This window comes from Bubalus bubalis, chromosome 10 (genome assembly GCF_019923935.1).
Source record: "Bubalus bubalis isolate 160015118507 breed Murrah chromosome 10, NDDB_SH_1, whole genome shotgun sequence".
Lineage (NCBI taxonomy): Eukaryota > Metazoa > Chordata > Mammalia > Artiodactyla > Bovidae > Bubalus > Bubalus bubalis.
In genome coordinates, this window is record NC_059166.1 from 86,464,315 (window position 1) to 86,490,498 (window position 26,184).

Consider the following 26,184-nt stretch of genomic DNA (forward strand, 5'->3'; position numbering starts at 1 on the left):
ATTATACAGTGGAAGTGAGAAATAGATTTAAGGGACTAGATCTGATAGACAGCATGCCTGATGAACTATGGATGGAGGTTCATGACATTGTACAGGAGACAGGGATCAAGACCATCCGCATGGAAAAGAAATGCAAAAAAGCAAAATGGCTCTTGGGGAGGCCTTGCAAAGAGTTGTGAAAAGAAGAAAAACGAAAAGCAAAGGAGAAAAGCAAAGATATAAACATCTGAATGCAGAGTTCCAAAGAATAGCAAGGAGAGATAAGAAAGCCTTCCTCAGGGATCAATGCAAAGATAGAGGAAAACAACAGAATGGGAAAGACCAGAGACATCTTCAAGAAAATTAGAGATACCAAGGGAACATTTCATGCAAAGATGGACTCAATAAAGGACAGAAATGGTATGGATCTAACAGAAGCACAAGATATGAAGAAGAGGTGGCAAGAATACACAGAAGAACTGTACAAAAAACATCTTCAGGACCCAGGTAATCACGATGTTGTGATCTCTCACCTAGAGCCAGACATCCTAGAATGTGAAGTCAGGTGGGGCTTAGAAAGCATCACTATGAACAAAGCTAGTGGAGGTGATGGAATTCCAGTTGAGCTACTTCAAATCCTGAAAGAGGATGCTGTGAAAGTGCTACACTCAATATGCCAGCAAATTTGGGAAACTCAGCAGTGGCCACAGGACTGGAGAAGGTCAGTTTTCATTCCAATCCCAAAGAAAGGCAATGCCAAAGAATGCTCAAACTATCGCACAATTGCACTCATCGCACACACTAGCAAAGTAGTGGTCAAAATTCTCCAAGCCAGGCTTCAGCAGTATGTGAACCGTGAAATTCCAGATGTTCAAGCTGGTTTTAGAAAAGACAGAGGAACCAGAGATCAAATTGCCAACATCCGCTGGCTCATCGGAAAAGCAAGAGAGTTCCAGAAAAACATTTATTTCTGCTTTATTATTGTATAGTATAGAGATTTGCAAAGATTAGCCATTCAATAAATGTTTGTTGAATAAATTAAAGAATAAATCTCTATTCTTTCCCCACTTTTCCTTTTATCTTAACCTTTCACATTTCAGTATTTTGATACTTTGAAAGTGAAATTATTTTAAAAGATCAGAATCTCATAACCATCTGGTGTGCTAATACATATTTGCTATTTATAAAAATAGAAAAAGGAAACATATATTTTTACTTTTGATTTTATTAAGTCTTTTTAAAATTTTATTTATTTTAACTGGGGGCTAATTACTTTACAATATTATAGTTTTTGCCATACATTGACATGAATTAGCCATGGGTTTACATGTGTTCCCCATCATGAACCCTCCTCCCTCCTCCCTCCCCATACAATCCCTCCGGGTCATCCCAGTGCACCAGCCCTGAGCACCCTGTCTCATACACCGAACCTGGACTGGTGATCTGTTTCACATATGATAATATGCATGTTTCAATGATATTCTCTCAGATCATCCTGCCCTCCTCTTCTCCCATAGAGTCCAAAAGACTGTTCTATACATCTGTGTCTCTTTTGCTGTATCACATACAGGGTTATCATTACCATCTTTCTAAATTCCATATAGATGCGTTAGTATACTGTATTGGTGTTTTTCTTTCTGGCTTACTTCACTCTGTATAATCGGCGCCAGTTTCATCCACCTCATTAGAACTGATTCAAATGTATTCTTTTTAATGGCTGAGTAATATTCCATTGTGTATATGTACCACAGCTTTCTTTTCCATTCTTCTGCTGATGGACATCTAGGTTGCTTTCATGTCCTGGCTATTATAAATAGTGCTGCGATGAACATTGGGGTACACACATCTCTTTCCCTTCTGGTTTCCTCAGTGTGTATGCCCAGCAGTGGGATTTCTGGGTCATATGGCAGTTCTATTTCCAGTTTTTAAAGGAATCACCACACTGTTCTCCATAATGGCTGTACTAGTTTGCATTTCCACCATACTATTTGATATTGTTGATATCAAAAACAGAATAATTTTCCTAAAAATGATAGAAAATAAATTAGTGGACTGAATAAGATAGAAATCAGAGTCTTTTAATCATTTAATGAATTAAAATTTAAAAATAAGATACACAACATAAATTGTAATTTTTCTAAAATTCTTTAATTTTTTAGAGATCTTGCCAGATGTCTACATTCTTGCCAGTATTCTATATTCACTGAAAGATAATTTGTAGGCAGGAAGGTTTTAATACTAAGCTTTGCTTATTAATGCCCTGAATTAGAACAGCTCTTAAATGAAAAACAACTAAATTACAGCCAGCATGAAGAAATTGGATTCGGTGATGATTGCGATTTTTAAAGCTTGTGACCTTACATTATTCTGTCACATGCCTAAGGGCATTAAAAGTACTCTAAATTAATTTTAGGAGCTACACAATACTGTTTCCTTTAATCACAGAATCCAAGAGGAGTATGTTCCTTGGTGCTCTGCTATCATATTTTTAATCTTCTTAACATGATTCTGTAATGTGTCCTGTTTATAGAGAAGCTCTAAGGATTTTTTCCCAGAATTATTAGTTTTTAAATCTTGGCAGTAATATGCACTTTTCATAGCTTCTCTCAAGATTTCACTGAAATGAGAAAAACATTTTTTCTTTGCATCATATGTTCAATCAACCTGTCTTCCCCGTGTTTAAAGATGCCTTAAGGGTTGCCAATAACAGACAAACAGTGATGCTCATATATCTTAAAGATCTCTGTGTGCTTTCCAAATGGCATAAACTTATTAAATAATATTTAACTTGTGGCAAGCACTGTAAGTTTCACAGTAACTGTTTATGCTTCACCACTCACTTTATGCATATAGCATTCTCTTCTCCAGGACATCTTCCCCACCCAGGGACTGAATCCAGGTCTCCTGCATTGCAAGCAGATTCTTTACCATCTGAGACACCAGAAAAGCCCCATGGATAAGGCAACTGAGTCCTAAAGAAAATTAGTAACTTGCCCGAGGTCAGAAAGTTGGAATATGACTTAAATAAAGCCAAACTGACAGGAAATATGGTGTGGCCATAGACAACCACTCCATCCACACTTTCTTCCTTCAAATTAAACCTAAATGAACAAAAGTGTACTAAAACTAGTAGAAAAATTACATGAGGCTTGGACACTGGATAGAGAACAATGTATTATTCTTCCTAAGCCAAATAATTTCCAGATACGATGCCGATATCACTAAAAATAGGCTTTTGAGGAAAAACACCACCTTTTGTGGAGGAATGCTTACCATATTCCTGAAAGCAAATGGAAGAGGCAATCCTAAGAGATTAGGAAATACAGGACTATCTGCTGAACCAATTCCAGAAAAGACACAGAGACACAGTGCAGGAGAGGAAGCTGGCCTGAGCAGAAGGTTCTTCCAGTGGTCATGTATGGATGTGAGAGTTGGACTATAAAGAAAGCTGAGTGCTTTTCTCTGATAATGAGTGATGTTGAGCATCTTTTCATGTGTTTGTTAGCCATCTGTATGTCTTCTTTGGAGATATGTCTATTTAGTTCTTTGGCCCATTTTTTGATTGGGTCATTTATTTTTCTGGAGTTGAGCTGTAGGAGTTGCTTGTATATTCTCGAGATTAGTTGTTTGTCAGTTGCTTCATTTGCTATTATCTTCTCCCATTCTGAAGGCTGTCTTTTCACCTTGCTAATAGTTTCCTTTGATGTGCAGAAGCTCTTAGTTATGTAAAGTTTAAAAATAAAATAAAATTAAAAAAAAGAAAAAAGAAAGCTGAGTGCTGAAGAATTGATACTTTTGAACTGTGGTGTTGGAGAAGACTCTTGAGAGTCCTTTGGTCTGCAAGGAGATTAAACCAGTCCCTCTTAAAGGAAATCAGTCCTGAATATTCATTGGAAGTTGATGAGATGAGTTGGTGATGGACAGGGAAGCCTAGCGTGCTTCAGTCCATGGGGTCAAAAAGAGCTGGACGTGACTGAGCGACTGAACTGAACTGAATATCCTTCCTATCACTTGTTTCCACCTCAGTCCCCATCTCAGCTTGCCCCTCACCCTCCTGAATGCTTGGCACAGAGTGCCTGTGCCCCAGTGCTGGGTTCTCTTTGTCACATACACTCTTATTCTCCATGATCTCATTTAGTCTCATGGCTTTCAACACCATCTAATCACTGATGACTCTCAAATTATGTCTCCAACCTGACTTTCTATGGTGAACTCCAGACACACATGCAATTGCTTACTTAGTCTATCTTCTGGAGTATGCTGGAGGAATCTGAATCACAAATATCCAAAGTGGAATTTCTGAACTTTTCCCACAAACCAGCTCTACTTGAAATCTTACTCATTAAAGTTAATGGGGGTTCAACTTTTTAATTGTTGAGGTAAAAAACCTAATGTTCAATCTATAAGCAAATATCAGATATGTAAAATTTGTGCTTAAATACTAATAATAGTGCATATATGGGAGCTGGAACTGAGAGGATGGACATACAGATGTGGGGACACATTTCACTTTCTATGTTAATTATTTTTAATATGTGAATCTATTCATGTTTGTGTGCTAAGTAGTTTCAGTTGTGTCCAACTCTTTGTGACCCCACTAACTGCAGCCCGCCAGGCTCCTCTGTCCATGGGATTCTCCAGGCAAGAATACTGGAGTGGGTTGCCATGCCCACCTCGATGGCTTCTTCCTGACCCAGGGATCACACCAGCATCTCTTATGTCTCCTGTATTGGCAGGCAGGTTCTTTACCACTAGTGCCAGCTGGGAAGCCCATGAATGTATTACCTATAGAAAAGTTTACTTCATAGACTGAAGTAAATATGGATGCATTGCTCATAGGGGCAATGACACATGAAATGTTAACATATTACCTCCATGAGAAGAAAAAAATTGCATATGTGTATTTTTTGCAAGGAAAATTTAGAATTTTATTATCTGCATTATGATCCATACCATAAAAACAACACAATCTTTATCATTTGAGCAAAAAAAACAGCTTATATAGATGGAGTGCTGAAAAAAATCATTTATCTATTAATAAATTTCTGTGAGTATTTATTGCTTATTGTGCCACCAATTGAAAGTATTTATCTGTTAAAAAGCCCATAAAATTTAGATAAGCAATAAATCTCAAGAATTAAGGGCAGCCCCAATTTGATTCTATTCCTCCTGTTTGAATTCCCATCCTTAAAATTCAAAGCATACCAAACCACATTATAATACTTATATTTTAACTGTAATCACTATTTATCAAAATATTTTGGTTATAATATTTCAAAATATGCTGTTATAGGACCCTCAGTTTGGTTCAGTTCAGTCGCTAAGTCGACCCCATGAACTGCAGCACGCCAGGCCTCCCTGTCTATCACCAACTCCCGGAGTTTACTCAAACTCATCCCATTGAGTCGGTGATGCCATCCAACCATCTCATCCTCTGTTGTCCCCTTCTCCTCATGCCCTCAATCTTTCCCAGCATCAGGGTCTTTTCAAATGAGTCAGCTCTTCTTATCAGGTGGCCAAAGTATTGGAGTTTCAGCTTCAGCATCAGTCCTTCCGATGAACACTTAGGACTGATCCCCTTTAGGATGGACTGGTTGGATCTCCTTGCAGTCCAAGGGACTCTCAAGAGTCTTCTCCAACACCACAGCTCAAAAGCATCAATTCTTCGGCTCTCAGCTTTCTTCACAGTCCAACTCTCACATCCATATATGACCACTGGAAAAACCATAGCCTTGACTAGACAGACTTTTGTTGGCAAAGTAATGTCTCTGCTTTTTAATATGCTGTCTAGGTTAGTCATAACTTTCCTTCCAAAGAGTAAGCGTCTTTTAATTTCATGGTTGCAATCACCATCTACAGTGATTTTGGAGCCCCAAAAAATAAAGTCTGGCACTGTTTCCACTGTTTCCCCATATATTTGCCATAAAGTGATGGGACCCCCAAAATAAAGTCTTTCACTGTTTCTACTGTTTCCCCATCTATTTGCAGTGAAGTGATGGGACCAGATGCCATAATCTTAGTTTTCTGAATGTTGAGCTTTAAGCCAACTTTTTCACTCTCCTCTTTCACTTTCATCAAGAGGCTCTTTAGTTCTTCTTTACTTTCTGCCATAAGGGTGGTGTCATCTGCATATATGAGGTTATTGATATTTCTCCCCCAATCTTGATTCAAGCTTTTGCTTCATCCAGCTTAGCGTTTCTCATGATGTACTCTGTATATAAGTTATATAAGCAGGGTGACAATATACAGGCATGATGTACTCCTTTTCCTATTTGGAGCCAGTCTGTTGTTCCATGTCCAGTTCTAACTGTTGCTTCCTGACCTACATATAGGTTTCTCAAGTGGCAGGTCAGATGGTCTGGTAAGAGTGGCGTCCGTGAGGAGATACCCCATGTCCAAGGTCAGGAGCGGCGGTGGTGAGGAGATATCCCATGTCAAAGGTAAGAGAAATCCCACTAAGATGGTAGGAACTTCAGGAAGAGAATAATAAAATGCTAAGTATTTAAGATACTGAAAATTTTTTTTATCAATAATCCCATGGTGTAAGGTAGAGAAAATTATAAACAGTGGGTTTCCTTTTAACTTCTATCCAAAACAATCAGTGGTAGGAAAGCTGTGGAGTTCTGTTCTCAACTCTTGTGGGTAGCAAGCTTGGAAGTCACCTGTCCCATAACAAACTGAAAATAACTGACTTCTTGGGTCCATTAGAGAATTTGGTCACAGGGCAAATGATCACCTGAAATCTAAAGAGAATGGTGAAGCAACATCATCTTAGAGCAGAAACACTGAAGCATTAATTGGGTGGAACATTGAAATTATTTTGACAAATTTCTGGAAGCTTATTCTGCACTAATCAGCATGAGATTGAGAAAATCCTGGGAGCTACAGTTGTAGGGAGACCTCCTCATTTTTATGGGTTTTATCTCCAGGGAAGCTACTAGGTTTTCATGGTGAAGATCAGAAACAAATCCCAGGGACGTCCCTAGTGGTGTAGTGGCTAAGACTCCACACTTCCTGAGGGGGGTGGGGGGGGTGGGCGGTCTGAGTTCAGTCCTTGGTACAGGAACTAGATCCCACATGCTGCAACTAAGAGTTCGTATGCTGCTGCAAGAAAGACAGAAGACCCCACCTGCCACGTTTAAGATGAAGAACAGACAAATAAGTGAAAATATTTTTTTTTTAAAGAATCAAATCCCTTCATATTTCTGGCAGGAATAATGGAAAAATAACCATTTTGAAATATGTTCAAAGCATGACAAAGGACTTCTCTCCAAAGGAAACAACTTTACCAGAACCTTATCTACATGGGCAAATGGCAATCAGCCAAACCCATTTCTAACCTTCTGGAGATGGGGGGAAAAAAGCTAAGGAAGCAAAACAAAGTCATAGCTTAAGTACATAGGCCATTCTTTGACATAAATCATAGCAATATTATCAGGAAATCTGTCTCCAAAGGCAAGGGGAAAAAAGGGAAAAAATAAACAAATCAGATCTAATTAAACAAAAGTTTTTACTTAGCAAAATAAAAAATCACCAAAAGAAAAGACAATGTATGAATTGGAAAAAGTGTTAGTCACTCAGTTGCGTCTGACTCTTTTGCAAACACAAGGACAGTAGCCCACCAGGCTCCTCCATCCACGGCATTCTCCAGGCAAGAATATTGGAGTCGGTAGCCATTCTCTTTTCCAGGGGATCTTCCCGAACCAGGGATTGAACCCAGGTCTCCTGCACTGCAGGCAGATTCTTTACCAGCTGAGCTAACAGGGAAAACCTATGAATTGGAGAAAGTATTTGCAAATGATATGACTGACAAGGGGTTAAAATCCAAAATATACAAACAGCTCATACTACTCAATATAAAAAATTAGCAGAAGACCTGAAAAGACATATTTTTCCCAAGAAGATATTCAGATGCTAAATAGGTACATGAAAAGATTCCCAGTATAGTTGATCACCAGAGAAATGCAAATATTAATACAAACCACAGTGAGATATCACCTCATACCTGTCAGAATGGCAATCATCAAAAACATCACGAATAACTGTTGGTGAGAATGTGGAGAAAAGGCAACTTAGTAAACTATTGGTGGGAATATAAATTGGTGCAGCCCCTATAGAAAGCAGTATGGACTCTCCTCGAAAAACTAAAAAACTATATCTACCACATAAGCCAACAAATCTACTCTTGGGTATATATCTGAAGAAAATGAAAACACTAATTTGAAGAGGTACACGCACACCAATGTTCATAGCAGCGTTATTTACAATTGCTGAGATCTGGAAACAACCTTAATATCCACCAACAGATGAATGCATAAAGAAGACAAGGTATAAAGGTATGTCTTATGATAGCTCCAATTCAAAGGCAGGTCCAGTTCTTTACAGCACTTTTCCCTCATGATGCTGTACTTTTGTCAGGGTTGATTTCTCTTCCAACACTGCTTAACTCTGCCCTTTATCCTAAGGACACAACATTCATCATTATGATTTGAGCCACAGACTGCCAGCAGGTCCAATGCTGTTTTGCTTTTCAGATGAGGAATGAGCTTGTTCACAACATCACAGAGGAAACAAAAATCCTCCTTTGTGCCAAAAAACACTCACATCCACCTTCCTCTTTAGGTTTTGGACACAGCATCTGCTCTGAACTTAACAGAAGCAGGGAAATTGTCAGAATGAAAACAGTATCAATTAAAATAGCCTGTTGAGTGCCAAGCCAGATTTGTTTTACAAATTAAAGCAAAGAGAACAGGACGCTGTGTTGTTTATAAGATGGAGGCAATTTCCTGGGGTTATTTTTAAACCATGAGTAGAACTTCTCCCTAGCCGTCAGGACCTCCACAGATAGGAACTCACATGTAGGACATAATGCTTAGAGGCAGCATAATGTGTAAGCAGGGTTCCCCAGTGACTCTGCGGTAAAGAGTCCACCTACAATGCAGGAGATAAAACAGACACTTGCAGGAGATGTAACAGACACTGGTTCGATCCCTGGGTCAGGAAGACCCTCTGGAGGAGGGCACAGTAACCCACTCCAGTATTCTCGCCTGGAGAATCCCATGGACAGAGGAGCCTGGCAGGCTACAGTCCCATAGGGTCGCTCAGAGTCTGACACAACTGAAGTGAGACTGAGCATGTTCTCAGTGTGTGAGCAAGAGAATTTAGAGTAGTAGACAAAACTCTTAAAATAAGAAAATGAATGTGGTTCACTGATTATTAAAGCATTACTGTCTGACTTTAAAAGACTTGAAAAACTCAGGAAAGTATAAAGAGAAAGCAAATAACCTGCATTACTCAGCATTTTAGTAATTTTAAAACATATTATTTTACAGAGTTGAGATTTAAGTGAACACAGTGTTTTAGTTTGGCATCCCATTATGAGAATTTCGGCAGTTTTAATAGTCATCACTTACTTGGACTGGATAAAAGATATCCTAAAATTTTTTTTTTTTTTTTTGCAGTTCCCCTACGGTAAACAATGTAAAGATATTCAACTTTAATCAAACCCTTAATTTTAATCACATAATAAGCAATATAATTATTTTCTTTTCAAAATGTTAATTAATAGTTTCAACTAATTGGTACACTGCATCCTCCAGGGGTGAAGGAGCCATTGTGATGAAAAGCATCCTTGTATTTCTTTAATATGAAAACTCAGTCACCACATTTACCATCAGATGGTCCCTCATGGTTGGATTTTCGCATGTACAAAAGATGTGTGCTGTAGAAGTGTGTGTATTTGTAAACGGGATGAGGATGTTTAGGGAAAAATCATATTTCCAATTTTCTCCTTTCAGTATTTTTTAAATGACATTTAGAAAAGACTGATTCACACGCTGAGGTTCTTGTGGAAGATTCTTTAGAAATAGATGAAAATAAAGCCTTTTCTTTTTGTTTATAGTACATATATTGTGATCCTTTCCCCCCCAAGAAGGTATATATTAAGTCGCTTCTGTCGTGTCTGACTCTTCTATGACCCCATGGACTGTAGCCCGCCAGGCTCCTCTGTTCATGGGATTCTCCAAGCAAGAACACTGGAGTGGGTTGCCATGCCCTCCTCCAGGGGATCTTCCTGACCAGGGATTGAACCCGAGCCTCTTGCATAGGCAGGTGGATTCTTTACCATTAGTGCTACCTGGGATCCTTACTGATAGCCCATAGGAAAACTGAATCAAACCCCTAAGAAATAACTCTAATACTTATCTATCATGCTTTTACTGTATGCCTGTTTTAGTTCCGATTCTGCAGTTTCTTTAAGCAAAAATATGATGATGTAGTTTCAAGTTATGAGAAGCAAAATAAATGCAATAGATAAAGCACAAAAGAAAATTAAAACAGTATTAATTTAGCTAAATTTATACTTGCTGACAGTAATGAGTAAGAACAACTCATTTATTAATTGATAAATTAAGCGTATTCACATTGATTTGAAACCATGCATATTTAATGGAGCTTAACTTTGCCTACCTATCATTTTTGTTGGAAAAATACCACTTGGACTTTATTTGACGGCTAATAAGCCCCAAAAGAGTAGGAGGACTGAATAGTACATGTCAACTACAGAGGACTATATTTTTCTTTTCAGTACAATGAGCCTTATGTGACAAGTTCTTATACTTTCAAAGCTCTCTATGGCATAATTCTGCCTGTAATAAACATGTTCTTTTTAAAAATATCTATTTCCATGTCACAGAAAGTAAAATACTAACAAAATGTAACAACTATAGAAAGACTCATTATATAAACCGAGCTTCCCTTCAAATTTCCTTCTGCTTCTTTCTGGATGAAAATCCATGTGAAAATCGTACACAGCACTCCTGTATTCCCTGTCATAGTCTTCAAGCAGTGAAAAAACAAAGAAAAGAAAAAGAGTTTTCAGGACTTCCCTGGTAGCCCAGTGGTTAAGATTTTGCTTTCCAATGCAGGGAGTATGGATTTGATCCTTGGTTGGGAAGCTAAGATTCTACGTGTATAGTGGACAAAAAACAAAAACATAAAACAAAAGCAGTATTCTAACAGATTCGATAAAGAATTTTAAAATGGTCCACATCAAAAAATCTTTCAAAAAAACAAAAAGAGTTTTTTCTCTCACCCTTGAGTATTTTCTCCTTTGTTAGCATTTTTGTCTCTTATCTTTTCCATTAAAGTGATAAACTAGTGATGTAAAGCTTATCACAACTGACTTAAAGGTAATGATTTGCGAAGGATTAGTTCAGCTTTGTTTGTAATACATTTAGATGATTTTAAACTTTTTTTCACATATTGTACTTTTGATATACTATTTTATTCTAAAATATTCTAAAAAATGGAACTTTAAGTCATTAGACTAAGCAGTGCATTTATAATGGAAAAGAGAGATAAAGGCATCATGTATCCCTTCAAATACCCTGTATATGTACTGATTGTGATACTTGAAATTCCACTGGAAAAGAAATGACTCAGCAGAGAATCATGTACATTGTATAAACCAAATAAATGTCTACAAAATAAATTATCTCAAAGAAAATACACTAATACCAAAATATGTTGTTGTTATTGTTGTTGTTTAGTTGCTAAGTCATGTCTGACTCTTTCATGACCCCATGGACTGTAGCCCAACAGGCTCCTCTGTCCGTGGGATTTCGCAGGTGAAGACACTGAAGTGGGTTGCCATTTCTTTCTCCAGGGGATCATGCCGACCCAGGGATTGAACCTGTGTCTCCTGCATTGGTAGATGGATTCTTTACCACTGAGCCATCAGGGAAGCCCAAAATATAAATATACTTATTTATTTTCCTATACTTCCAAAATGTTTAAGTTCATTCAAAAAATCATTGATGATACAAGATGAAGTCATTAAAAAACAATTCTTCACTTTAGATCATTGGAGATATATTTAGATAGAAGTCCCTGACCAAGGAGCCCTCCATTCAGATGATCTGAGAAGGGACAACTGTGTCCTTCAGGCTGTGCTTGAAATTTTTTTAAAATTAATTTAAAAAATTAATTGGCATATAATTGATTTACAATGTTGTGTTAGTTTCTGCTGTGCAGCAAAGTGACTCAGTTATACATATGCATGAGGTGGATGCATGAGTGTTCAGTTGTGTCCGACTTTTTAAAGCCCCCATGGACCATAACCTTCAAGGCTCCTCTCTCCATGGGATTATCCCAGCAATAATACATATGCATATACCCACTTTTTGAGATTCTATTCCCATAAAGGTCATTAGAGAGTACTGGGTGGAGTTCCCTGTGCTATCCAGTAGGTCCTTATTAGCTATCTATTTTATATATAGTAGCATGTATATGTCAATCCCAATCTCCTCCTCCACCTTTGTATATGGATCTGTATGTTGTATGCTGAGTTCAGCCCTGTGCGACTCTGCGACCCTGTGGACTGTGTCCCACCAGGCTCTTCAGTCCATGGGATTCTCCAGGCAAGAGTACTCAAGTGGGTTGCCATGCCCTCCTCCAGGGGATCTTCCCAACCGAGGGATCGGATCTGTGTCTCTTATGTCTCCTGCATTTGCAGGTGGGTGTGTATGGACATACCTGATCTTAACTACTTGAAGCATAATTGTGTCCTAGTTACATAGAGAACAGAATGATTGCAACACAAATGGCATTCAAAATTTTTCTGCTACGAAATTTTAAAGCACTCAGAGCAGATCTTAGTTTTAAAATACCAATTACAAGGAATAGACAGATACAAAGGACATATATTTTCACTTTTTATAAAATATGTAATATATATTAATATATTTAATTATAAAATGCAAATATGCAATGATATAATTTTATCATAATCAAATTCAAATAATGCACATTAACCCAGGGAAAAGGTTTGAAAATCATATACCAGAAAAGTGGTCAACATCACTTTTTGACAGTCTGATATTTCCCCTTAATATGGAATAAATGTTTTCAATTAAACATACATGAAACTGTATGTAATTTACAAAAATCCCTTCTCCTCCCTTAGGTTTTTCTAGTCTCAGGTAATGGTACCTTCATACACACCAATAACTCAAACTCTGTATTACAAATGTGTAAAACAACCTCACTTAAAAGGGGTATGGGAGGAATATGCTGAACTTTGAAAGTCACTGTATACTTTGAAGTCTAAAGGAACTCTACATAACAACTTACTCTATGTAATCCAGTTGTTACCCCAGGAGTGCAAAATAATTCTGAAATCTTTATGTACATATACGGACTTTGCTGGTGGCTCAGACAGTAAAGAAACTACCTGCAATGAAGGAGACCTGGGTTCTCTCCCTGGGTCAGGAAGATCCCCTGGAGCAGGGCTTGGCAACCCACTCCAGTATTCTTGCCTGAAAAACCCCATGGACAGACAAGCCTGTCAGGCTACAGTCCATGAGGCTGTGACAGAGTTGGACAAGGCTAAATGATTGACACACACATGCAAGCATCTTTCCCATCACATACTTTCAAGGGTACAGGCCATGAATGTGCATTGACTAGTAAAAGGGCTGATCCAAAACTAGGTAGAAAATGTATAAGACCAGAGTATTTTTTAGTGCCAGAAACTAAGGTTATGCTAAAAAAAAATCAAAATCAAAACCCAAACTGAACCAAAGTAAAACAGAAAGACCCACAATAATGAGAATATACCAAATGGACAAAGGACACAATGGTAAGAGATCCAAATGGCCAATGCTAGAACAAGATTAATAACATATTTTTGTAATGTAACTCAGAGGTTAAAATAAATTTGCATTAGTCCATACTGATATAAAGAAATGGCTTATTAGAGAAATAAATGGGGGACTGTGGACAATTTTCATTCCAATCCCAAAGAAAGGCAATGCCAAAGAATGCTCAAACTACTGCACAATTGCACTCACCTCACACGCTAGTAAAGTAATGCTCAAAATTCTCCAAGCCAGGCTTCAGCAATATGTGAACCGTGAACTTCCTGATGTTCAAGCTGGTTTTAGAAAAGGCAGAGGAACCAGAGATCAAATTGCCAACATCCGCTGGATCATAGAAAAAGCAAGAGAGTTCCAGAAAAACATCTATTTCTGCTTTATTGACTATGCCAAAGCCATTGACTGTGTGGATCACAACAAACTGTGGAAAATTCTGAAAGAGATGGGAATACCAGACCACCTGATCTGCCTCTTGATAAATCTGTATGCAGGTCAGGAAGCAACAGTTAGAACTGGACATGGAACAACAGACTGGTTCCAAATAGGAAAAGGAGTTCGTCAAGGCTGTATATTGTCACCCTGTTTATTTAACTTCTATGCAGAGTACACCATGAGAAACGCTGGACTGGAAGAAACACAAGCTGGAATCAAGATTGCTGGGAGAAATCTCAATAACCTCAGATATGCAGATGACACCACCGTTATGGCAGAAAGTGAAGAGGAACGCAAAAGCCTCTTGATGAAAGTGAAAGAGGAGAGTGAAAACGTTGGCTTAAAGATCAAAATTCAGAAAACAAAGATCATGGCATCCGGTCCCACCAGTTCATGGGAAATAGATGGGGAAACAGTGGAAACAGTTTCAGACTTTATTTTTCTGGGCTCCAAAATCACTACAGATGGTGACTGAAGCCATGAAATTAAAAGACGCTTACTCCTTGGAAGGAAAGTTATGACCAACCTAGACAGCATATTCAAAAGCAGAGACATTACTTTGCCAACAAATGTCTGTCTAGTCAAGGCTATGGTTTTTCCTGTGGTCATGTATGGATGTGAGAGTTGGACTGTGAAGAAGGCTGAGCGCCAAAGAATTGATGCTTTTGAACTGTGGTGTTGGAGAAGACTCTTGAGAGTCCCTTGGACTGCAAGGAGATCCAACCAGTCCATTCTGAAGGAGATCAGCCCTGGGATTTCTTTGGAAGGAATGATGGTAAAGCGGAAACTCCAGTACTTTGGCCACCTCATGCGAAGAGTTGACTCATTGGAAAAGACTCTGATGCTGGGAGGGATTGGGGGCAGGAGGAGAAGGGGACAACAGAGGATGAGATGGCTGGATGGCATCACTGACTCGATGGACGTGAGTCTGAGTGAACTCCGGGAGTTGGTGATGGACAGGGAGGCCTGGCGTGCTGCGATTCATGGGGGTCGCAAAGAGTCGAACATGACTGAGCGACTGATCTGACTGATCTGATCTGTGGACAATTTATAGTGACAGTGCACACTTAAGGAGGTGGTACATGACTCTTCACTCTAAGTGTGGCTTACAGACAGTGACTTCCTCCCAAAGAGTGTAGTGTGGAAGTAGAGTACGGGAAATCACTTTACAATGACCATCACCACTTTAGACACATAAGCAAAGTGAACGTCGAGTGAAGCTCACACTGATAGAATGTGATGTGACTGGCAGTTTACCTCTGTGGTCCTCCTCCTAAAACCCATAACCGTAGTGTAATCATGAGAAAAAAACATCAGTCAAATCCCAATTAAGAAACATTTTACAAAATAGCTGAGGAATATTCTTGAAATCTGTCAAGGTCGTCAGAAACAAGGACATTCAAAGAAACTGGCACAGCCATGAAGAGCTAAGGAAATGTGACAACTGAATGCAAGGACTCAATGTAATGTGATATCCTGAATTTAGTTTAAAAATGAAGGACATTGTCATAAACTATGATGTTGTGTGCAAGCTAAGTCGCAGTCGTGTCCTCCTCTTTGCGAACCCATAGACTAGCCTACCAGGCTCCTCTGTCCATGGGATTTCCCAGGCAAGAATCCTGGAGTGGGTTATCATGCACTCCTCTAGGGGGTCTTCCCAACCTAGGGATCAAACCCAGGTCTCTTATGTCTTCTGCATTGGCAGATGGGTTATTTTAGTTAATACTAACATATTGGAACTTCCCTGGTGGTCTGGTGGTTAGAACTTCACCTTCCAGTGCAGAGAGCATGAGTTCAATCCCCAGTCAGAGAACTAAGATCCCGCGGGCCTTGTGGCCAAAAAAGCAAAACATAAAACCAGAATCATTATTGTAACAGATTCAATTAAGACTTTAAAAATATGGTCCACATAAAAAATCTTTAAAAAAGAGTTACTTATGAAAAAAATCCTAATGCACCAATACTGGTTCATTACTGCGGTGTTAGTCACTCAGTCGTGTCTGACTCTTTGTGACCCCATGGGCTGTAGCCTGCCAGGCTGCTCTGTCCATGGAATACTCCAGGCAAGAATACTGCAATGGGTTGCCATGCCCTTCTCCAGGGATCGTCCTGACTCAGGAATTGAACCCCGGTCTCCCACATTGCAGATAGGCTTTTTACCATTTGAGCTGCCTGGGAAGCCCATTGGTTCACTGGTTGTGACAGATACAGTGCATTAGTCATGTCAGTTACGTATCAATTAATATAAGATGTTAAAGACACAAAAAAATTTCTGTACTATCTTTTCAATTTTTCAGTAAATCTAAAATTATCTGAAAACAAAGTTTATTTAGAAAAAAAATTTAAATGTAAAACAAGTTAGACATAAAAAGATACATACCATGGAGACCCATTTGTGTGAGAGTCAAGGAAACAGTATTGTAACTTCTAGTATATTAGCAATTTGCTGGGGCCAAGGATGGAGACTGAGGACTTACTCTGTTGATCTGAAGGAATAGTTGAGGGTGATAAAAGCATTCTTTATATTATGTTGCTGTGTGTGTGTGCATGTATTTGTCAAATGCATTAAACTGTACAGCTAAAATGTATAGATTTTATTGTATGTAAATCATATCTCAATAAAGTAACTTTCTTTAAAAAAGGAAAAAATAATACCATGCTAAATATGTGTAATATAACCATACTCCTGGGTAGAGAGAATCTATCTTGCAAAATTGAGAAAAGATTTACTTATTACTCCACATACCATAGATTGCTATTAAAAAAACAGCTTATGACTGATTTGCTTCATCTTCCTTCAGACAAATGTTTTTGTTTGTTTGTTTCTTAATGATTAGAGACTTTTTCTTTTGTGATTTTGCTTTGACCTTTTCATTATGTGACTACTTCCTTTGTGGAAAATGACCCTCTCAGAGGGCCTTTCTGGAAAAAAAAAATAATATAATTCATTATGCTATACAAAATTAAGATAATAGAAATAGTAACTATGTGGCTAGAATACATTTCAAATAAAGAGATTCATACATGCCATTTAATCTTGTTCTGAAAGCCTCTCCAATTAAATAAGAAGCCAAGAGAGCTACTAATAACAGAAGGTGGAACACCACAGTGAAGTGTGGGTGCTGACTTCTTAAACTAACAGGAAAAGAACAGCTTTTTAATTGGACTGGATGCTGTTTTGCTAAAGTCACCAGGAAAAAAAAAAAGGATTATGCCTTGGCAGCAAAATACTTCCTGTCCATACCAATGATAAAGAATGAAATAGAAAAAAAAAAAAAAAAAATCCTTTTCTTTCCATAGGGACTATTGACAATCATGTGTAGTCATTCAGACATGCATTTACTGGTGCCCATGAGGTACAGACGGAGAAGGAAATGGCAACCCACTCCAGTGTTCTTGTCTGGAAAATCCCATAGACAGAGGAGCTTGGCAGGCTACAGTCCATGGGGTCACAAAAGAGTCGGACACGACTTAAGTGACTAAACAAAAATGAGGTGCAGTACACCAGACGTGAGGATACACTTTTCTCTTATAAATCCCTCTGATGCCTGGTGGAAGCCAAGTTGATAACAATCTCAAGCCAAAGAATTTGTCCACTGCTTTGCAGAGCCCACAAGTGATCTAGACTTCTGTGTGGGCTAGTATTTTTAAAGAATGAGGCAATATTTGAACTGAATAAATGTCATATGTAGCTTTACTTGAAATATAAACAGATTTTCTTTTATCCTAAAAATACTCTAGCTCTATAAACATCCTAATCTGAAAGCTGCTCATGTGAGTCAGATGTTGGAATTACCAAATGACCAGTGTAAATTCTATAGCAATACTATACAATAGAAGGAAGATACCCTCTTCCTTTCTAGCTTCCCTTTCATAATTAAATGCAGAAACAAAAACATAAAACACTTTATTCTAATAATTAATGCACATTTTCCTCTGAGATATGGCACTTCAATAAAACTAAAGTTCAGAATTTCATTTTCATGAAAATGTTTTCATTACAGTTAATGAAGGAGGCATTGGTGGATTGAAACTTTCCTCAGATATAAAATGAAGATAATTAGTGGTCTTGCTTTAAAAATAGCAACTATATAATCTTGAAATTGGTGCAAAGGTATCATTTAATAGATAAAAGTTCAATAAAATAAGGAATGCAAATAAAGCTATCATTCTTATAAACAGGAAATTTTACATCATGTTGCCTAAAGGATTCTCAATCCAGATAAAGTGAATTAATTCAAAGTATATTTTTAAAAAGTTTTAATTGGTAGATAATTGCTTTACAATGTTGTGTTGTTTTCTGCCATACAACATCACAAATCAGTCATACTTATATATCTATATCTATATATATATGTATGTGTGTGTGTGTGTGTGTGTGTGTGTATAGCTCCTCCCTCTTAAATCTCCCTCCTAACCCCCACCCATTTCTGCCCCTTCATGTCCTCACAGAACTCCAGGCTGGGTTCCCTGTGTTATATACCAGCTTACTACTAGCCATTTATTTTACACTTGATAAGTACTGCAAGGAGATCCAACCAGTCCATTCTGAAAGAGATCAGCCCTGGGATTTCTTTGGAAGGAATGATGCTAAAGCGGAAACTCCAGTACTTTGGCCACCTTATGTGAAGAGTTGACTCATTGGAAAAAACTCTGATGCTGGGAGGGATTGGGGGCAGGAGAAGAAGGGGACGACAGAGGATGAGATGGCTGGATGGCATCACTGACTCGATGGACGTGAGTCTGAGTGAACTCCGGGAGTTGGTGATGGACAGGGAGGCCTGGCGTGCTGCAATTCATGGGGTCGCAAAGAGTTGGACACGATTGAGCGACTGAACTGAACTGAACTGAAGTATATACATGTCAAAACTACTCTCTCAACTCATCCCACCCTCTCCTCTCCTGCTGTGTCCACAAGTTCATTCTCTATGTCTGTGTCTCCATTCCTTCTCTGAAAATAAGTTCATTGTACCATTTTTACAGATTCTAAATATACGCCTTAAGATACTATATTTGTTTCTCTCTTTCTGACTTACTTTGTATAACAGGCTGTACATTCATCCGTCTCACTACAGTTGACTCACATTCATTCCTTTTTATGACTAAGTAACATTCTATTGCACAATATAACTTCTTTATCAATTCATCTCTTAATGGACATCCAGGTGACTTCCATGCTGTGGCTATTGTAAATATTGCTGCAATGAACATTGGGGTACATGTGGTTTTTTTATTGTGGTTTTCTCAGGGTATATGCCCAGTAGTGGAATTGTTGGGTCATATAGTAGCTCAGATGGTAAAGAATCTGCCTGCAATGTATGAGACCCAGGTTAGATTTCTGGGTTGGGAGGATCCCTTGGAGAAGGGAATGGCTACCGACTTCTTTATTGTTGCCTGGAGAATTCCATGGACAGAGCAACCTGACAGGCTACAATCCATGGGGTTGCCAAGAGTTGCACACTACTGAGCAACTATCACTTTCACTTTAATGGTAGCTTTATTCCTGATTATTTAAAGAAATTTCTATACTGTTCTCCATAGTATCTGTATCAATTTACACTCCCACCAACAGTGCAAGAGTGTTCCCATTTCTCCACATACTCTCCGGCACTTATTGCTTGTAGATTTTTTGATGATGGCCATTTTGACTGGTGTGAAGTGATAATCTCACTGTGGTTCTGATTTGCATTTATCTAATAATGAGTGATGCTGAGCATCTTTTCATGTGTTTATTGGCCATTTGTATGTCTTCTAAGCGTCCATTTAGGTATTCTTCCCATGTTTTAATTTCTTGTTATTCAGTCACTCAGTGTGCAACTCTTTGCAACCCAATGGACTGCAGAACACCAGGCTTCCCTGTCCTTCACTGTCTCCCAGAGCTTGCTCAAATGCATGTCCATTGAATCAGTGATGCCATCCAACCATCTCATCCTCTGTTATCCCCTTCTCTTCCTGCCTTCAATCTTTCCCAGCATCAGGGTCTTTTCTAATGAGTCAGCTCTTCACATCATGTGGCCAAAGTAGTCGAGCTTCAGTTTCAGCATCAGCCCTTCCAATAAATATTTAGAATTGATTTCCTTTATGATTGACTAGTTTGATCTCCTAGTAGTTCAAGGGATTCTCAAGAGTCTTCTCCAACACCACAATTCAAAAGCATCAACTCTTCAGCACTCAGCCTTCTTTATGGTCCAACACTCATATCCATACATGACCCCTAGAAAAACCATAGCTTTGACTATATGATCTTTGTTGGCAAAGCAGTCTCTGCTTTTTAATATGATGTCTAGTTTTGTCATAGCTTTTCTTCCAAGGAGCAAGCATCTTTTAATTTCATGGCTGCAGTCACCATCTGCAGTGATTTTGGAGTCCAAGAAAATAAAGTCAAGAAAATAAATGGCCTAGTGGTTTTCTCACTCTTTCTTAAATTTAAATCTGAATTTTGCAATATGGAGTTCATGATATGAGCCACAGTCAGCTCCTTGTCTTGTTTTCACTGACTGTATAGAGATTCTCTATCCTTGACTGCAAAGAATATAATCAATCTGATTTTGGTATTGATCATCTGGTGATGTCCATGTGTAAAGTCATTTTTTGTGTTGTTGGAAGAGGGTGTTTGCTATGACCAGTGCCTTCTCTTGGCAAAACTCTGTTAACCTTTGCCCTGCTTCTTTTTGTATTGCAAGGCCAAACTTGACTGTTAATCCAGATACCTCTTGACTTTCTACTTTTGCATCCAGTCCCCTATGATGAAAAAGACATTTTTTGGGTGTTAGTTCACACTGTTTCATGAACAGTATGAAAAGGCAAAGATATATGACACTGAAAGATGAACTCCTCATGTTGGTAGGTGCCCGATACATAGTACTGGAGAAGAGTCGAGAAATAGCTCCAGAAGAGGCTGAGCCAAAGTGGAAACAACACCCAGGTGTGGATGTGACTGTGAAAGAAGCAAGGTCCGACGATGTAAAGAACAATATTGCATAGGAACCTGGGATGTTTGATTCATGAATCAAGGTAAATTGGAAGTGGTCAAACAGGAGATAGCAAGAGTGAATATCAACATTTTAGGAATCAGTGAACTAAAATGGATGGGAATGGGTGAATTTAATTCAGATGACCATTACATCTACTACTGTGGGCAAGAATCCCTTAGAAGAAATGGAGAAACCATCATTGTCAACAAAAGAGTTCAAAATGCAGTACTTGGGTGCAATCTCAAAAAATGACAGAATGATCTCTGTTTGTTTCCAAGGCAAACCATTCAATATCACAGTAAGCCAAGTCTATGCCCCAACCACTAATGCCAAAGAAGCTGAAGTTGAATGGTTCTATGAAGACCTAATGACCTTCTAGAACTAACACCAAAAAAAGATGTCCTTTTTCATCATTTTTTGATTGGGTTGTTTGTTTTTCTAATCTCAAGCTGCATGAATCGCTTATATAGTTTGAAGATTAATCCTTCAAAATGTCAGTTGTTTCATTTACAATTATTTTCTTCCATTTTGAGATGTGTCTTTTCATCTTGTTTATAATTTTATTTGCTATGCAAAAGCTTTTAAATTTTATTAGATCCCATTTGTTTATTATTGTTTTTACTTCCATTACTCTAGGAAGTTGGTCAAAGAGGATCTTGGTGCAATTTATGTCAAAGAGTATTCTGCCTATGTTTTCCTCTAAGAGTTTAAAAGTTTCTGACCTTATATTCAAGTATCAAGCTACATGTTTTTATTTAATGATCTGCCTACCAAGATTTTGGAGACCATTTTCAGTGGAATGGAACAGAAAGCTCTATTTTAAAAGTAAGTGGAAATTTTGAAATAAAGTTTACAAGTGTGCGTGTGTGCTAAGTCGCTTCAGTCATGTCCAACTCTTTGCAACCCCACTGTCTGTAGTCTGCTCCTCTCTTCATGGGGTTCTCCAGGCAAGAATACTGGAGTGGGTTGCCATTCTTTCTCCAGGGGATCTTCCTGACCTAGGGATCAAATCCTTATCTCTAACGTCTCCTGCATTGGCAGGTGGGTTCTTTACCATTAGCATCACCTTACAACTAGTGCTTGTTAAATTGATAAGATTTTAATCAATACTTGTATTGAAAATTCATGTTCAGGTTGTGCCCTCATTTCTGGGTTCCAATCATATAGCAAGGATGGAGAAATTTGATGAGGAGCGTCTCAGTGTAACAAAAGTGTAAATGGAAGATAAAGTTTAAAGTCTTAACAAAAACTGTGGACCTGCTGAGCCATGGGTCTGCAAATAGGATCAGGGAGAGCAGAGTTTAACTCTGCAAAGTAGAGGAAGTGACACACATGGGACAGAGAATGAAGGGTACTCACTGTTTGAAACTGGGGCTAAGATGCAAATAAAAAGAGGCTGAAAATAACTAGGGGTATATGTTGCCTGGGTCACAGATTTATGTAAAGGTGCATTCCAAGAAAGACATTAATTTACTGCCTTACAGCCAGAGCCTGCATCAATTCTCCAGTATAACAAGAGGGTCTGGAATGAGATCCATAGGGGCCAGATGAAAGCAACAAAGGAAAAGCTAAACAGAAGCCATGATAGAAAGTCCCAAGGCTTATTAAATGCTTATGTGTCCAGTACTGCTTTTAGTGACTTACAATTATTACCTTATTTCATCCTAATAGTCCTAATGAGGAGCCCAAGAAAGACTCACATTTAAGGTTGACTCTGACAAGAAATAATCCAAAACATGTTAGAAAAACAAATACAAAGAAGTGAACAATGTTTTATCACTCTGCTGCAGCTGCTGCTGCTAAGTCGCTTCAGTCGTGTCCAACTCTGTGCGACCCCATAGACGGCAGCCCACTAGGCTCCTCTGTCCCTGGGATTCTCCAGGCAAGAATACTGGAGTGGGTTACCATTTCCTCTAGATAGGATTAAAGTCATAGATCAATTTAAAAATAACTTTTTTCATTTAGGACTTCCTCCTTTTCCCTAAACAAACAAAACAATGAGGAAAAGATATCTTTAAATATATTAAATCAACATACAAGAATCAATGCAACAGTGGCTGTTAGATGAAAGCAACTTAATAAAAAAATCCTATAAAGGGTAACTATGTTCAAAATATTTTAAAGGTAAGCTAAATACATATATACTGTGTAATACATATGTACACAATATATATTGTCACATAATATATATGTAGAAAATGTATAGTATATGCATATCTTATACTGTAGCAACATCATGTATTATATATATTATATATAAATGGCAAAAAAGCTATTTTCAAATACGTACTATATATGAATTCTCCAGAACTCCGAATTCAAGAGTATCAAACCCACACACCTTAAATACTCCATACTGAAACTAAAGACATAAAGGCTAAGGAAAAATAATATTAAATGCTAACAGAGAAGAGATTACCTAAGGGTAATGGACAATTAGATGAACATCAGTATTTCATTTGCATTGCTAAATTCTAGAAAGCAATGAAATAAAATATTCCAAGTGCTGAGAGAAAATAACTATCACTTGTAATATATTCAAATACAGATATATTCAATAATTAGAGCAGAGAATATCTGCTGATCACCTAGAAATACAAAAAGCCAGAGAAAATGAATGGGATGTGGTTAAGAGCAGATATTCTGTAGCTGGATTGCTGGATATGAATCTGCTGCTGCTGCTTAGCAGCTTCAGTTGTGTCCGACTCTGTGTAACATCATGGACTCTACCCCACAGGTTCCTCTGTCCATGGGATTCTCCAGACAAGAATACTGGAGTGGGTTGCCATGCCATACTCCAAGGGATCTTCCCAACCAAAGGACTGAACCCATGTCTTGTGTCTACCTACACTGGCAGGTGGGTTCTTTACCACTAGTGTTACCTGAGGAGCCAGGTTATGAATCTGGGTTTGGCTAATTATTAGCTAGGTAAGCTTGGGCAAGTTACTTAACCGTTCTGATTCCTTATTTCTCATCTATAAATATGAGGATAAATGTATGCTATGGTATTGTGATGAGGATTAAGTGAGTTGATACAGGCATAGCACTTAAAATACTGCATGGTACACAATTAATATGCTACACTGGGGTCCCCAAGCCCCAGACCATGGACTGGTACCAGTTAGGAACTGGGCTGAACAGCAGGAAGTGAGAGGTGGGCATGCAGGTGAAACTTCATGTTTATTTACAGCCACTCCCCATCTCTCTCATTTCCTCCTAAGCTCTGCCCCCTGTCAGATCAGTGGCAGCATTAGATTCTCATGGTACTGCAGATCCTACTGTGAACTTCACATACGACCGATCCAGGTTGAGTGCTTCTTACGAAAATCATCCTGAAACCATCCCCTCTCCATTCCTGCTCCATGGAAACATTGTCTTCCTCAAAACCAGACCCTAGTACCAAAAAGGTTGAAGACTGCTGTGCTATATGGTATGTATATATATATGGTGAATGTGTGTATATACATGGATGTATATGTATACACTTACATGCATATGTATATATGTGTATGTATGTATGTGGGGCTTCCCCAGTGACCCAGTGAGAAAGAATCTGCCTACAATTCAGGAGACACGAGTTCCATCCCGGGGTAGGGAAGATCCCCTGGAGGAGAGCATGGCAATCCACTCCAGTATTCTCTCTTGCCTGGAGAAGCCCATGGACAGAGGAGCCTGGCAGGCTATAGTCCATAAGTTCACAAAGATTCAGATATGACTAAAGCAACTGAGCACACACACACACACACACACACACAGAGGTGTGTATGAGGAATGTAACTATTAAATGTAACATTTATGGTTTTTTTATTTAAAAAAAATGAAAGGTTTAAGGAAACGTTACATTACAGTTAAACAATAGAAATTATAATGGTGAGTGACAGTGTAACAAAGTGGCTACAACAAGCATAGAAAAGGAACCAGATGGCCTTGACTCAAATCCTGGTTTCCATCTGACTGACTATATAACCTTGAAGAGTTCACATAATCTCTGTTTCATTTTCTTCATGGAAAAAACAATGGCAATAGTAATATAGACCTCACTGGATAACTGTAAAGATTAAACACAGTTAATATGACATGTATAACAATGTAATTGTAAATGAATACACTTAATCTACACCTATTACATGAATGAAAATAAAAATCAGAATGTTAAATGAATGAAAGGCATGGCATAGAATGCTACATGAACGATATCATTGTTGAAAAGACATTAATTTCTTTGTTATATATTTTTGCAATCATATGAAGTAACACTACTTGACATGTAAGGACAATGAGGAAAAGACATGGGATGCAAAGGGGCGAAAGAAGCCTACACGGGTTTATTTCTTTAGAAAAGATCTGAAGCTCATAAGCTGTTTTATATTTGTTTAATCTGAGTAGTGAATATTGGTTGCCCATTATATTTCTATAATTTATGAATATTAAAATTACTTATTTTAAAATTATCAGATAAAACAAATTGTTCTATATTTTTCTGTGCTCTAAATAGTTTAATAATACAGGTTGTTAAAACTTTTCCATAAAATAATCTTTGTCTGGCATATTTTTCAATAGTAGATCTTTAACTTTTGGTGAATTTCATGTGTATTTCAATGTGAGTAACTAAAATAATATTTCTTACTCACAGGTTTATTAGAAAAAGATCCAACAGATCTTGGTAAAAGGATCTGAATTTGTATTGTTCTGATAATTTGTATATTCTTAGTGTATAAATGCAGAGAAGGCAATGGCACCCCACTCCAGTAATCTTGCCTGGAGAATCCCATGGACAAAGGAGCCTGGTGGGCTGCAGTCCATGGGGTCGCTAAGAGTCGGACATGACTGAACGACTTCACTCTCACTTTTCACTTTCATGCATTGGAGAAGGAAATGGCAACCCACTCCAGTGTTCTTGCCTGGAGAATCCCAGGGACAGGGGAGCCTGGTGGGCTGCCATCTATGGGGTCGCACAGTCGGACACCACTGAAGCGACTTAGTAGCAGCAGAAGCAGTGTATAAATGAGTATGTTTGGAAACTTAGGTTAATGTTGTAAAACATTGAACCATAGCATATAGAAAAGAGATTGGTCTATAGTACATGCTCTATAAATTATATTGTTATTCAGTTGCTAAGTCATATCTGATTCTTTGTGATCCCA